Consider the following 16,183-nt stretch of genomic DNA (forward strand, 5'->3'; position numbering starts at 1 on the left):
AGGTGAAAAGTGCGGTCGCATTTGTACAATCCTTGGCCTTTTATGAAAGGAAACAGATTAAAACTTCATTCTGATACTCCATTTGATTGACACCGATTATTTTGTTACATTTTTTCGAATTCGGACAGAAGGATATAGCCATTAACCACGTAGGTAACTCTACTGTTTTGTCAAAAGGAATTTGATCAAACCTGGCAATTGTTATTAACAACTGATCAAGGCCGCAATTGGAAAGTATATTCACAGATCTTTATTAGTGAATTTATTACGGTGAACATTTGTTTTCGTTTGTGGTAATCTGTGTAAATATCTGACAAAACCACAGGCTTTGAAAATTTAATTACAATTTCTTTATTGACCTTTGCAGTTTTGACAAGATGTGGCATAGATTGTGTATTACCGTAACATTTAAATTAAACCATTAAATGGTAATCGTCTTTTAATCCGTTTAAATCTCGGCCATCCGAGTTGATTATAGGCTTGTCATGTGAATAAATATCTCATTATCGATGGTGCAAGAAGAACTGTCCTGCTACGATTAACACTGAAAACAATACCACCACCCGATCCCGATGATTCAGATGATATCCTAGTGTCTAAGAAATGAAATGGGGTTTAACACCATGCAGTGTGCTATGAGAGAAATTTAGCCCAGACAGCGGCGTTACGGCCTACTCTGATATCGAATTCCAACTGCCAAGGGATCTTTTACGTGTACGTCAATGTGTACACGGGGCCTCGGATTTTCGTCCCATCCGAACGACTAGACAGTTGTCCTTGTCAGGCCCTACGCTGACAAGAGGAAACCAAGCTAGAAAAGCCCGATGAACTTCTTCGGCCGCTTAGTATCTAAGAGTGAACAGGTGAGTGTAGAAACTATGTGGCGGGGAGCTGTTGGCTTGTTTGGGTTCTCCGGCTAGTCATAAAATCCCAAGCATCAACTAATCCCGAAGTTGTGAAATGAAATGGGGTTCAACGTCCTACTTTTCTGTACCAACCGGGTAATGCATTTTTAACTAATCAATAATACTTTTTTTAACTAATCAATAAGAACAAGTGAAATCACACTTAGAAACGGTTCTCCAGTTATATTTAGATAAAAAATTAAAAAGTTATAATCATAGCCTTTTCTGTTTTAGTAACATCTCCATGTTATTTCTTTGTGTCAAAAGACACCGATCAATCAATAATATTGGCGGTTCACTTAGCTTTTTAATTAAGGTGCTCTTCAATAAACATTAAATAAAGGAACCGATAAGTCACGGTTAGGAAACCAGCCCACGCACATAGACTATATATCCAGTTAATCGTTTGTAGAGATTTGGCATTGATTAATTGATTGAACGGTGTATATTTGAAGATTGGTGGAATAATATTTGGTATATAAAGCAATAAAAGTATTCAATAGGATATGGTCGGTTTGTTTAATAAGCATAGGATCATCAACAGCGATAAATATAGATCATAAATATTTTTATTCATCTTCCGATTTCTCCTTCAGAAATTATTTTAAGCTGAATTGTTAATTCCTATATGTCATAGCTTAACTTAACAATTCGATAATTATTAATAACATTGCGATGTTTTTTTAAACGTTTAAAATTAGTTTGTGTCTGGGTTCATTAACAGTTCAGATTAACTTAAAATAATTACTAATTCTAAAATTACTGCATTTGAATTTTCTTTTTTAAAAAAAAGTGCAATGAAAATTGGAAGCCAAAAGTTGGGTTAGATACCATGTTAAGGTATCCTCCTCCAACTGTTGAACGGCATGTCTGTGGCGATAAAAAGCGTTGTGTGAACATGGGATCTGTTAGGCTTCATGGATTTTAATAACATTTGGACTATTATGTGAATGTGACACTACGCTGTCGCCTATGCTGTGATATAATGTGACACTAGTATCCTAGTCACTCTTGAACTTCGACATGGAATTCACTATTTAGCCTTCACTTGACATCAATATGAATACTTCTCGTTGAACTGAGCCCCAATTTCTGAAACGATTATGTCTTCCTGCGAACACACAGTACTGTCTAAAGGCATATGGTGTGTAAAGAACCGGAAGCCCACTCAGCTCTTTTGAAGACTGACCTCCGAGATTGGCCAGGCACTCTTCTTACTTGATTGGTCATTTGAAGGGTTAGGGAGTAATGATGGGTGCCACAACTTTAACCAAATAGGGTTACCAGACATCTTACCGGGCACCTAATTAACTCAAAATTCTACCTGCTGGTCGAATTAACACATCATGTCAAGTACACAACTACTTTAATTGTGCCCAAGAATAATGGGTCTATCCCATTTGAGTTAACTATTCGTATTTATCTAATAGACTTAATTAACCTACTGATCATCTCTGAATTTACATTACATCCACCACCAGCAACTCGTTAAATTGAAATAACTCGTTCGTGTTGTTTTTTTTTTATTTGGGGTGTATTCTATGCAACTAGCTATTTGACTTATCTGTCATATTTGATATCTTTATTTCAGAATTTCACATAATATACAAACAACCAGTCATGGGCGTCTCAATGTTTCGTTTATGATTTGTTATGTTCCGAAATATTCGGGACAGATCAACAGACGACATTGTGAGGCAGGATGAGAATAGGGGTAAGATAACACCGGCTGGGTGATAATATCATGCCTTTAGTTCTCGCATCTCAAATTAAGTGTGTGATTGGTTTGTAAGGTCATTTTCTGGCCAACCCATACTAATTTTGGAAAGGGTAGTAATTTGAATGTATAATTTATAAATTTTTGTCAATACTAGGACGACCGGGGACTAATCTCATAGACAATATCAAGTTTGTGTACTATTGGTAGATCTTGTAACCGTTATGTTCAACGGTTACATCCAGCCAAGTCAGTAATGGTTTCTGAAATCCAAACGCACTTTATCACACATTACCAATTTTAATTTGTAATTTCATATTCATCTAGAAATCTATGTTTCTCGTTTGTATGATATTAGGAAGAACCTTAAATACATCTATATCGTATATGCTAATATAATATAGTAATAACTAGCATCAACAAGCGTATGATTAATTACACCTTCTGTGGTAAGCGGGGTATAAATAAATCCCTTTATTAGGCTAGTTTATGACATTAGCCTTCCAGTTAGTTGGAGATTATATAGTTTAATTAGAGCAGCCATATTTTATATTTTATGGTAACCAATTATCAAGGATTTATGGGTTTATGTGTTATGTAATCCCTTGGAGGCGAATAGCTGAGCTAACTATAAATCATCTAGTTAGATTAACCGGCGAATTATTTCACTTTTCTTGGTGACTTGTTTGGATTTAATAGATTTTTTGTACGTGATTATCCACCTAGGATTTATTACATATTCGTATTTACTTGGAATATAATGATTGAAGTATATGTAGTGTTTCAAAACACCGTAATTTTACACCGTCTTCTTAATTGTATAAAACCCAATTTCATTTCATTACTTAATTATATAAGGGGTTGGGTGGTCGAGTGGTTTAAGGTGAACACCTTAGATGCTGTGTTGCAAACATATACAATTCAGCAGCAGCAAGAATCTCAAAAGATCGCCTGAATGCAAACTAAACAATATAAGCCTTTAAAAGTTGGGTGGCCTGAGGAACTGGTATTTAATAGAATTCAAACTTCTAGAGAAGAACTCATCTTCTATATTGGACGTATTAATAGCTATATTTTCCTCCTGTTACATTCCAAAGCCATTTTACATGTTTGTCCTCAGTCCCCGGATTTCTTTTTTTTTTTTCACCATAATTTAACTACGTTGTTATGTATTTGAACTTCAGAAAGAAAAACTGTGTTCTTGTTTATATTCGTGACGCTACATATAGTATATTTTGGCTACTGGTTTTGCAAGACGCCCAGTTTCTTTTGCTAAAGCCAATGACAACATCGTAGGTTTGCTATGATCTGTTGAGTATACATTTAGAATAATGTTCGTCATACAATGAATACTTGAACAACCTATAAGTTCTTAATTTGTTAATATTAATTAGCTCCTTATCATTCAATAGCTTTTAGTACAAGAATCTACAAACTAGCTTATTTTAATGAATATTTTTAAGATAACCAATCCGTTTTACGTATACTGAATAAATTAGGAATTAGAATGTGTAATATTATTAAAGGACTTTCCGAATTTAAAATACCACGTTATAACCTTACAAACAAGATTTGGGTGGTTATAAACATGCTAGGTGTATTGGTCGTGTATAGGTTAAGCACAGGCTTTAAACAAGTAATCTCTGCTGTCAGTTATTGAAAACAAATACCGGACTACTTTTAAACACCCTTAGCTTATGGTTGTCAGTCATCCCTTTCGTGCAATTTTCTACTTAAAGGTTCGCGCACTGCGAGATGCTATTGTAGTGTCGCAAACATAAACAAGAACAAATGTTTTATTTCTAATAATGTTTTTCAAAATTATGTCGAAAATTATGTGGACAGACAAGTAAAATGACTTTGAAATTTGCATATTGTTATACACATCAAAATACTTTTAACGAAGTTCCAGTTGATGTCCATACAAAGCTCAGATTTCAGTAGTATGAAATCAGTTTAATTCTGTTAAACAATGCCATTACGTTACATATAAAAATTGTATTCGTGGATTTCATATCCCGGATCCAAAAGACCAAGTTTATCTTCATGTCCGTTGTGTATAATAATAACATAAAACGAAATGTCTTTGGGGTACAATAAAACCAATATTGCCGCTTATAATCAAATTATTAGGGCATACATGTTGATAAAAATTATTATCGATCTGAATATAATTAACGAACGTTCAGTTTTATGTCATTGTTTACAGAGGGATGCAGTACGTTATGTTATTTTCTCCAGACTAATTTAAAATGATTCGCCAGTCTTGATACTGTCTGTCATCATGATTGGTTACATACCAAGCCAATCAGTGTTGGGTTACGAAGACCCTAATCTTCCTTGAATGTACTCCATCCTAAAGGAAAGCGGCGCCACTTATATCTTTTTTACTTAATTCAAATTATTTTTCAACTGGAAATTACTGTACGAGCTTATATGTTAACCGCTTATCTTGTTTGAGCCGTGGAATCGGGCATGAAAGCTGCTCGGTGCTTCAGCAGTAAATTTATACCATTTAGTGATGGTAATGGCCGTGCACACAGAGGTGCAAAATGTTTTGTTTGTTTTTTTTTTAAATTTGTATAATCCATAATTCTAGCAGATTCATCTGGTTTTCGTCCGTAAACGCCACTTTTCACAGGTTTCCAGTTGACGAAGACTATTGTTTATTAGCTGATCGACATACCTTAATATCATAGGTTTCCATTGCGTTTCGCTTAATAATACAAGAATGGGATTCTTTTTGGCACCAACAATGGAATTGGTTGCTTTACTGCAATGGGTCTCGATTTTCAATGATTACGACTGTCGTACACTAGGTAGGAAATGCTTAGGCTTATTTACCAGAAGATATAATTCCAAAACTGACTTATTTTGTAAATTCATAAAGCTAACAATTTCAATAGCCTGATTCTGTAGTTATGGCTGATGTAAAAGTAATATAGATTGCATTTCATTGTTCATTTGTTCTCATTGTATTTAGTACGGAAATATGTTAGTGGGATAATGGACGAAACAAGATGGCTTGTCAGTTAATAATACGTTTTTCATAAAAGACAATCCATCAGTAACGATAATCCTTTTTTGTGGCGTTATATACGTGACACTCTCGTGTGTCACTTGTTTCAATTGATCTTTTGTCTTCGGGTTTTTATTCTGGTGATTATTGTACGAGTGTCTGGATATAAAAGAAAGGATTCCAGTTATTAATTGGATGATCCCAGGGGAGATTACTCGTGTTTTACTCTAATGAGACGGATAACGATTAGCGAAAACAACAGATAACACATTTTTTCTGTATTGTTTCACACTTCCATGTTATTGACAGGAAACATAATGCTGACTGAGAGTAGGTTAATGGTCAACAGATTAAAACGTAAACAAAATCCTTATACGTTTTTAAAATTATTAATAATATGAATGAATGTAAAACCGACAGTCATCAGTTAATGGTTTACGGTTTGAAAAGCTTTTACTATTATTGCTTGCAAAACATTCAAAATATGGCACAATATGAAAGCTTTACATAGTTAATAAAAACATGAAAGCTTCAAACATTTTGAAAAAGAGATTACAATATCTTTAACAAATGTATTGGTCACGAAATACTCCAAATAATATATACATTGAAATCACTTTCCTTTATTTCATTGATACACTAAACGAACTTCCAGATTAAACCAAATGATTTCATACATTTCAATCAACTGAGTCGTTATCTTCTATATCGGGGAAATAAGTGTCTAAAAATATGGAGTTTTGTATCATCACAGACATCATAACGCATTACTTCAGAATAGTAGATTAAAACTGTTTTGCTAAATGTAGGAGGCTTGATTCTTTTAAAGGATGTACGTGGGCGAGATAATATTTATTGGATAAGAGAGCAAAGCCAATATACCTTATAAAATCTCAGAACCTGAACGTCAACGACAAAGTTTCTCAGATTGCTGTTTAGATTTTGGTTATTTTAGAATATACAGGTTTTGAATTTTAGTTAGTATTTGGTTCGTGGCTGCTCTGTCACACATCCTATGCTTTGTGAGCCAGACCAGAAAATATTCAACTCATTGCATTACCTGTCAATTCTTGTATTTATATTTCAGGTGCGGCTTGCTGATGTCAGCTATGTATCAAGATTTATCTCTACTCATGGTAGTTGTGGTAGCTATATTCACAGTCCAAATAGTTTCAGCAGATGCGAACTCTATATTTAAGGTAAGATATTTTAATATTAGATAAAACCTCTATAGATATTATTGGATAAGAACTCTATATTTAAGGTAAGATATTTTAATATCAGTAGACAGGAGATAAGAATTCTATATTTAAGGTAAGATTTTTCAATAACAGCGGCTGACATCTCTTTATTTAAGGTAAGATATTTTAATATCAGCAGCTGATAACTCTATATTTAAAGGAACTAAATCGCTATTCTTTGGCACCTAGAAATGGTCACAAACGCGTATAATAATGTATTATGAAGTATATTAACGCATATAATAATGTATTATGAATGCACATGTATATTAACTGATTTACATTCAATCATTTCTGTTTTTACTGAAATTTATAATCCGTGCTAGTCGGCCACACAAAGTTCACTTATCCCTACAGTCGGAGGTAGCGGGAAATGGTCGGATGGAAGGTAGTCCGAATCCCGAATAGCGTACTGACTCGTTATTCGGGATTCGACAATAAAACAGGTGAGTGCCGGAGAGGACTGCCCAGTGCACGCCAACAAACCAGTCAACACCCTATTCGCTCGACAAACAGTCGTCTCCTTGCTAGTCGGTCATCCAACGTGCACTTACTGTCCCGTGCAACCCAACAAACTAGTCAGCACAGTACTCGCTTGAGAGTACTGTCGGTCGGAGGTAGCGAGGAAATGGTCGGATGGAATGTAGACCGGTCTGTTTTAGTGGCGAATCCCGAATAAAGCACTGGCTCGTTATTCGTTATTGGCGAATCCCGAATAACGTGTCGACTTCACGTTGCCTCGGCGAGATAGACGAACAGTCCGAATTAAATGGCAGTCTTGGCGTCTGGTTATTCTAGTCTATACCGGTAGTATTCTTCTGTGGGGTATGTTTAGTCTCGTTCATAGAGTCATGTCATTACAAATGGCACTCGAAAAATTTCTGGTACGCGATTCGTGGGTACATTTTTAAATTTTCATTTTGTCTTAAATATTGGATATCATAAGCGCATCTTTTCACGGTAAGATCACAACATCAATGTTGATTTAAATTGACCAGTAAGTCGTTTTTGCAATGTCGAAGACTGTGGATGACACTTGAGTTAGCGACTTGGCCTCCTTAAGGTAATATATTATAATATCAGCAGCTAAGAACTCTATATTTAAGGTAATATATTTTAATATCAGCAGCTGAGAACTCTATTTTGAAGGTAAGATATTTTAATATCAGCAAATGAGAACTCTATATTTAAGACCCATTTAAGATGCAATATGTAAGATTTAGAAATGAATATATTGGAAATTTCATTCAAATTACTTTAATCTGAGCGAAGTTATGAATGTTTGAAGCTTTGTTAAGAAATAGTCTAAATAGTTCCTATGATTGTCAAGTACCATTGTCACTGTAATAAACGAAGTTTTGATTTGCATCCCTTCACTCGACAGTCTCCGTGAATGATGTACATACATTTAACGAAGATGTGGCAGACATTGCCTAATCCACCTAATAGTTTAGCCATCCGATGGTCTCGAGTATTGATTATGGTCTTGACATGTCAATAAATGTCTAAATATTGATTTATTTAATATTTGAAGCCATAAAAATACCTGCAATTGGCAGATTTAGCCCTTAATTAATGCATCTTTAGTAGGACTATCCGTAGATAATAACTCCAGCATTGAACACGAACTTGGTTTATGGTAAAATATACATATATTAGCATGTGTGGGCATAACAGAATATCAATTTAGTGGAAGTATTTGTTACGGTTGTTATACATATTGCATAAATACAACCAACGTATATTTGATGACTTACAGCTAGTTCCAGTCTGAATTTTACCAAAACGAATGTGTTTTGATTCTACCAATAGCCTCTCGAAGTCTTTGTATAGATTCTTTTGGACGATAAAATTAAAATTATTTCTTTGTCGAATTGTTTTTTTTTCTTTTTTCTTTTTTTTTTTTTTTAGTTTAGTCACAATTATATGCCATGTATTTTTTGTAAATTTGCAGGATGTCAATACGGCTGAGAAAAGATTTGTAGCATTAGATGATGATGATAGTAATAATGAAATGCCTTATAATCAACAATATTGGTACTATCCCCATACATCACATAACTTTCTACAGACCCTTCTCAGATATCTGGCCATTAATGAGCAGTCGTATCGTAACACAGTAAAAAGACAAAGAACGTTTGGTTTTATGGGGAGTCGGGGTAAACGGGGAGATGTCGAGGATATCAATGAATATCTCAGACAACTACATGAAGCGGTATACAGAAGACGATATGGACCATTGGCACAACGCTCTATGTTTGATAGCCAAAAGGGTGGGTACATTCAGATATCAGTTGCTCTGAAAGGTCTTGAATACAAAAGTACGAAAGAAATTTGTTACCGAACTGCGTGAACTCAAAAAGTAGTATAAGTTGTTCCAGAAAGAGCAAATGGTCCCTCTTGTGTGTTCAAATCTAAAGAAAGTGACGTAAACTTTACGCAAAATTTACGTTAGATTTACATCAGAAAATGACGTAAACTTTACGTTAGATTTACATCAGACAATTTGACGTAAATATAACGTAAAAATGATGTAAAGTTTACGTTAGATTAACGTCATTTCCTGACGTAAAATTATCGTTAAAAAGATGAGCAAAATGATGGTAAACTGATTGACTATTTTTACGTAAATGTAACGTAAATTTAACATCATATTGTTATGTTGGCTACGGGTAAATGATAATCTTGTGCACAGAGCTTTGAATACAATCGTACAACAAAACTTAAATGTTGGGTTGTGTTGTTTTCGCACTGTTTCTTTAGTAGTTTATTGCAAATGCATATAATCTGCCTTATGATGCAGAGTTTTGCTTAGTGGACCACCCTTAATATGAAGCTCGCGTGGTTCCTGTTGGAGACATTGAGTGTAATATGTTGAAAGTATATCCCCCTTCTGAAAATATAATACTATAAATGGAGAATGGAAGCTGTCTGGGCAAAATTACCCTCATAGCACCTAGTATGTCGTATGCCCGTTAGTGTATTACGCAGTGTATTATCTAGTTAAATTGGTCTAGACCAAACTAGATCGTAGCTATGTAGTGTATTATCTGGTTAAGTTGGTGTAGACCAATCCAAGTACAACACCGTAATTGCGACGTGTATCAGGGGCGGATCCAGGATTTTCAGAAAGGGGGGTTACGGGTGTGTCCCCCCCCTCCCCGGATCCGCGCTTGTGTGTTATCTAGTCAAGTTTGTGTAGACCAGACCAGATGGAACGCCATAGTTTCGTATAGTAAATCATTTTGGCCATGTCTGTAAATGAATCTACATGCAACTTCGCCCAGTATCAACTCATTATATCATAATTAAAATTGCATACATATATTTCAGATGACCTGTTAAAGATTAAACGACAGCCACACCGTGGCTTTCATGGCATGCGGGGATAAATGGTAAGTTGTTAAGCATTGTAAACCGTTCATAGAAAACAATAATGTGACTTCTATTGAAGACAATAGATATAATAGAAGCTTTAAAGTAGCTAAGTCTCTAATTCAGTATCATCCAAAGTCTTCGACATTGAAAACACGAATTATTTGTCAATTTAAATCAACATTGATATTGTGATCTTACTGGCAAAAGATATCCAATATTTAAGACAAAATAAAATTTTTACGATTGGGACATTTGCAACAAGGGATTCGAAAAACACAGCTAGACATATTCCACAAGTCATGTCAAACGGTGACGCCATATCTGGAGAGCACGCACAATAAATACTATCAGTGTAGACTGGAATTCAAGACGCTAGAGATGGCCATTCGATTGAGACTTCTGGCGTATTTCGCCGAACATAACTGATTAAAAATTAGAGTAGAAACAGAAACAATTGAATGTAAATTAGTTTATATACATTCATATTACATTATTATATGCGTTGCGACCCATCTGTGTCAGTTTCTAAGTCCCAAATACTAGCGACCTAGCTCAATTAAAGTGACATATTTCGGATATAAATTGTTGGTGATAAGTTTCAGATTATATATACAGCACTGTGTCGATGCACTGTGCCGCGGGTAGCAGTCTTTAATAGTAAAATTGCTGTCGATTGAGTAGTTAAGAAATGATTTGATAGGATTCGATTTCTTCAAAGGGCGCAAATTTCAACTATACTATTCAAAAAAAGTAGGGGATATTTGATTTTTAAGTGTTATTAAAGTCACCTAATGAAACTGACGAAGAAACAAATGACAAAATGAAATGAAGTTCACATTCATCGATTTATTCCAAATGATCGTTAGACTAAGTAAGGCACAGACTGACCATTATAAGGGTAAAATGATATCCTCTGTTTGCCAAACAAGCATTGATCCGACGTGGCATACTCCTAATGAGACGTCTAAGGTCATTTTGGTCCAGATTGTCCCATTCCTGTTGCAACGCAGCAGCAAGTTCTTGGATATTGGCAGGACGTTGTTGACGTTGACGTAACCTCTGTCCAAGCATGTCCCAGACATGCTCGATGGGGGAGAGGTCGGGACTCAGTGCTGGCCAAGGTAATGTGGTGATGTTCTGTTGTTGGAGGTAACCTGTAACGATCCTGGCCCTGTGACATCTTGCGTTGTCATCCTGGAAGATGAAACGGCGGCCATGACGTCGTGCGAACGGCACAACATGGACTGCCAAGATGTTGTCCCGGTAGTACTGGCCTGTAACACGCCCTGCAACAACATGTAAAGCCGTTCTTCCAGCAATAGTGATGCCTCCCCACACCATAACAGAACCACCCCCAAATCGATCATGTCTGATGACGTTAACGTCTTGGAAGCGCTCGTTTCGACGACGCCACACCCTCCTACGTCTGTCCAAAAAATCAACAGTGAACCTTGACTCATCTGAAAACATCACATTGCTCCAGCGTCGATTATCCCAGTGTTGACGATCCCTACACCAACGACGTCTTGCCTGAATGTGATGATCTCTCAAACAAGGGATCACGCGAGGACGTCGGGCGCGAAGGTGACCCCTATGCAGTCGATTCCGAATCGTCTGGCCACTCACTCTCACACCAGTGTCTGTTTGAAGACGAGCGCTGATCTGATTGGCTGTGATGACACGATTTCTCAAGGCCAAGGTACGGATAAATCGATCCTGGGCTTGAGTTGTCGCCCTTGGTCGACCTGAGCGTGGTCTGTCCTGTACAGATTGTGTATCACGGTATCTGGACCATAGCCTGCTTATGACAGACTGAGAAACATTCATCGTCCGCGCCACAACCGCCTGTGTTGTGCTGATCTGTAGCATGCCAAGGGCACGTAACCTTTCATTTTGGGTAAGCCGACGCATATCAAAATTTGTTTTCTGGTCACAAAAACAATTAAACTGATGTTTCCACCCTGGAATTCAATGCCACAATGACTGTAACATTCAAAGTCAGAGTCGTGCAAATCTTGGGTTGGACCCCCATGATGATCCCAAGCATCACCTGCATTCCATGCGGTAGCTATTGGTGCGTTTGGGCGTCACATGTAACTGGAACTGTTTCTTCTGTTAGGTTCTATAGTGACTTTTTTCGTAGTCATTTGCATATTTTAGTATTATGCCCCCAAAATCAAATATCCCCTACTTTTTTTGAATAGTATATATATACGACTGTATACAAAGGCAGTTTCGAAACATGTTTCTAATGTCCATATCGTATTGTGAGTCTCTCTTTCTTAAGACTAGTCCAATCTCCCGTGACATAAATATGTAAGCAACACCCCATAGTACCTTCCATTATGATGTCTTTGATTGTATATAACATTCTATCGATCTTTTACTGAAATTTATACTTTTGTGTATTTTTCAGGTACCTGTAGCAAGTCATCAAATAGTGGGTCCAACAAAACAGACAATATAAACTATCTCATGCACCGAGCGATAACAGATCTTAACATTCCTTTCATATGTGTAAATTATTCTTCAATATACAGACAAGTGCTAACCTTTATGTTTTGTAATGGTATCATTCTGACCTTTGGTTGAATTTCGCCAACAATAATTGTCAGCTGTGTGACCTTCCCGGAGGTCATACAATAATTTTCAACAGATTGAAGAAATTTCAATCCAGCTCATTAAGAGGTTGTGTTTAAAAAATTCAAGATTTCTTAAGAGGCTTGAATTCTGTTTCATAGCCTACGTAAATTTTCGTTTATCTGTTGGCTTTACGGATTTATTTTTCTGTCTATCTGTGTGAGCGGTAATATAGACGAGAAACGAATCAAAATATGTCGTGGATTTTATGAACATGGTCGAATTTTATTACTTAGTTCTGCTTTTTCAAATTTTGATTAGAGAAAGCCGTCACCAGTGCATCGCGGTTCTGTTTTTGGTGACGCTTCATAGTAGGATTAACTTCTAAGACTATAAAGCTAAGATATGACTATACACACAGTTGACACCGATACCAAAGATGTATTTTCACTTGGACAGTCGGCGTTAGACTCTGTCTCACCACTAAGGTGAGACGAGAATTGCAAAGAACCATGCAGAAAATGGCGTCGATTTTTGCAAATTAAAGTATGAAAATATGGGATGGGAGTGGGGAAGAAGATTTGGCTTTATTTGTTATATTTTTCTGTTGGATTTTTGTGGTTCTTTTGTCTAGTAAAGAAGAACTTTTGTTGTTGATCAGGTTTTCAATGTCCATTTGTTTTTTAAACAATGATCCTATTTTATAATCCAATCTAATTCATGTTGACATAAAAATTCCACCTTTTATGGTTTTTGTCTGTGTAGTGTTTATCAACCAACTGTTTATAGATGTAAAGACAAATTATCTATAGAAATGCCCTTTAGTTGCTGCCTCGGTAAACATACAGATACTGTATTAATAAATACTAACAGTAATTGCTAAAATGCAGTAATACACATAAATTAACACGAATCCCGCAGAACAAAAGAACGTACAAGACAAAAGCGGCGCTGTAAGTCCCAGGTCAGTAGCGAAACATGTTGGGTTTTTTTGTAGAAACACAACCGGCTTTATCCGAAACGTACACAATCAACCAATAGAAACTGTCGACCCCTAAAGGTGTCAGTCAGAATTCGGTCTTCTAGAATTGATCGGGTAATTCGGAGAGGGGTGGGGGTAAAATGAAAGCCATTCGAAATTTCGTATTTAGTAGTCACATGTTGTGGAGGGTCATTTATCGCAACTTTAGTATCCATCAATTCACCAACTGTTGAGTTCATGTTACAGATGTTTCCAAATACCAAAAAGTAAGCGAGAAAGATATGGTGGATAAAGTGGATTTTTGATATTTTATTTATCAAATATGTCAAATGTACTGGGTAATAAAGTTGTTAATCTAATTCATTTACTTTTAAGCGACTACTGGTGGTATAATGATGCCAATGGATTTTGTGAAATTATGTTGTAAAGTTTGAATGTAGGACAGACTGCATGCTTAAGTATGACTCACAGTCATTGCAATTCGTATAGCAAAGCTCTGTCTACATGCGAACAAAGTAATACCAATCACAGTGTTGTGCAGAAAAGGATTAACTAAATTTTTATGTACTGTGTATCTTTGGTTTTAGAAATAAAATTTCAATTAAATACTATAAATGTATCTCATTATAAGTAATTCAACCTACTGACTGCCAAAAGGGCTGAGCACTCCAAGCATTTTTTGTCAGCGATATTCTATCTTCGTGCACAATACAGCCCGACATTTTCATCGGGTGTGTGCTTATGGAAGATGTTTTTAGTTTTCGTTGAACTAATTGCATTGGTAACAGCGGTGTCGGATTTACCTAGAAGCTAGACAGGCGCACTATAGGGCATCAAGATCTGCGACCAAGGTGTTTGATATTTTGGACAATGTCATAAGCCTTTCTTACACGCACTGTAGTCTTAAACAACCGTCATCACCATTGGCGTTGCTCAATTGTTTTTAATCCTGGCTTTCATATTCCTCTAGCCGTGAGGGTGGGGGATTGGGAGGTGCCTCATAAATGGAATAGCCTATATGCAGAAGCGTGTTGGGTTGGTAGGCAGCCGCCTACCCATTTTGATAAATGCAAGAAAATAAAGTAACCAGAAATGTTTCATAACGCTCGAATCCGATGAGATTTCCAACCAGGATATAGGGGGCGGGGTAGCTGTGCCCTCCCTTTTGAAAAAGTGCTTTCTCTTCTGAAATAGTGCCCTACCTTCTGAAATAGTGCCTACCTTCTGAAATAGTGCCCTCCATTTTGAAAAAGTACCCTCGAAATTCCAGTAACCTCAAATACTCATGGAAATGCACGCGTTATTGTCATCATATTCCCATTGTCCTAATGGCGAAATCTGTGGATAAACAAATGAAATTGGGTTCGCGGTATATAAGGCAACATATTTTAAATCCATTAGTCAATTTTAAAAAAATAACGGTTTCTGAAAAATTGATGAAACAAATAATGATCGATGCCCGAAAAATCTATTATAGCAGATATCGGCCGAAACCTGTGACGTCCGGTTTCTGGCATAGGTATCACAAACAAAAGAATGGACTGGCAGTCTATGTCATAGTATATAATCAGTATTCAGAAATGAAAAGGATGTTCCCCCAAAATATTATATTAATTTTGTTATCACTTTATCTGCCCGAGAGATCAGTTAAATTTTCCTAAGTATGTTAGATGTCAATGAGAGTATTCATCTGTCATTCCGAGATTCTTAATTCGCCTCGACCAATCAAAAAAAGGGCTTCCCCAACGTTACGTCATTGACCTCATAACGCTGCAAAATTACCACTTTAATTATATTGAAAGCTGTATAATGATCAAATTAAGTCTCGTTGGCAATAAAAACGTCGGAAAGTGTTAGAACTAGTGAGTATTGTGAGATGATAGCAGTCAAAATGTGTTCAACGAGTCAAAACAATATGGCGGGTGATACAGTTTTATTTTAGAGAAGAGAAAGGGAGAACAGAGGAGAGAAGAGAGAGAGAGAGAGAGAGAGAGAGAGAGAGAGAGTTTAACGTCCACTCGACACAAACTAGGTCATTTCGGGACTAACGTATGGTTCAATTTAATTTCAATAATTGGCTTGAGCGTAGGGGTCTTTAGAAGTGGGAGAAAACCGGAGGACCCGGGGAAAACCCATCAGGTTGGACAGGTGACCCTACTCCTTGTCACGTGCAACCGGGAAATCGAAACCACAACAGCTGACTCAATGATAGACCTTATGATACAGCGCACACGTGCTGACCATTCCGCCATCCAACCTCCCGTTGATAATAGAGTTGGTCCATGGTTGGTCTAATGTTTCAATTTCATTTGTACAAATGTAGCATCTATCATTATCTACTCTTTTTATTTTCTGAAGAAA

The 16,183-nt window shown here is 36.4% G+C and overlaps 1 long non-coding RNA gene across 3 annotated transcripts in view; it reads left to right on the forward strand.

Annotated features, from left to right (window-relative positions):
* The window catches only part of LOC130013049 (uncharacterized), a 30,291-nt gene extending 15,854 nt beyond the window's left edge, over positions 1-14,437 (forward strand). The window contains exons 1-5 of one of the 3 annotated variants that reach the window (XR_008788335.1): positions 6,571-6,605; positions 6,729-6,840; positions 8,837-9,155; positions 10,216-10,277; positions 12,677-14,437. This is a non-coding gene — a long non-coding RNA (uncharacterized LOC130013049). Of the gene's footprint in view, positions 1-6,570; positions 6,619-6,728; positions 6,841-8,836; positions 9,156-10,215; positions 10,278-12,676 lie in introns of those variants that run through there. The other 2 variants (XR_008788336.1, XR_008788334.1) reach the window with 2 other exon arrangements.
* Positions 14,438-16,183: the final 1,746 nt, after the last annotated feature.

Source organism: Patella vulgata, chromosome 5, assembly GCF_932274485.2.
Source record: "Patella vulgata chromosome 5, xgPatVulg1.2, whole genome shotgun sequence".
NCBI classification, from domain to species: domain Eukaryota; kingdom Metazoa; phylum Mollusca; class Gastropoda; family Patellidae; genus Patella; species Patella vulgata.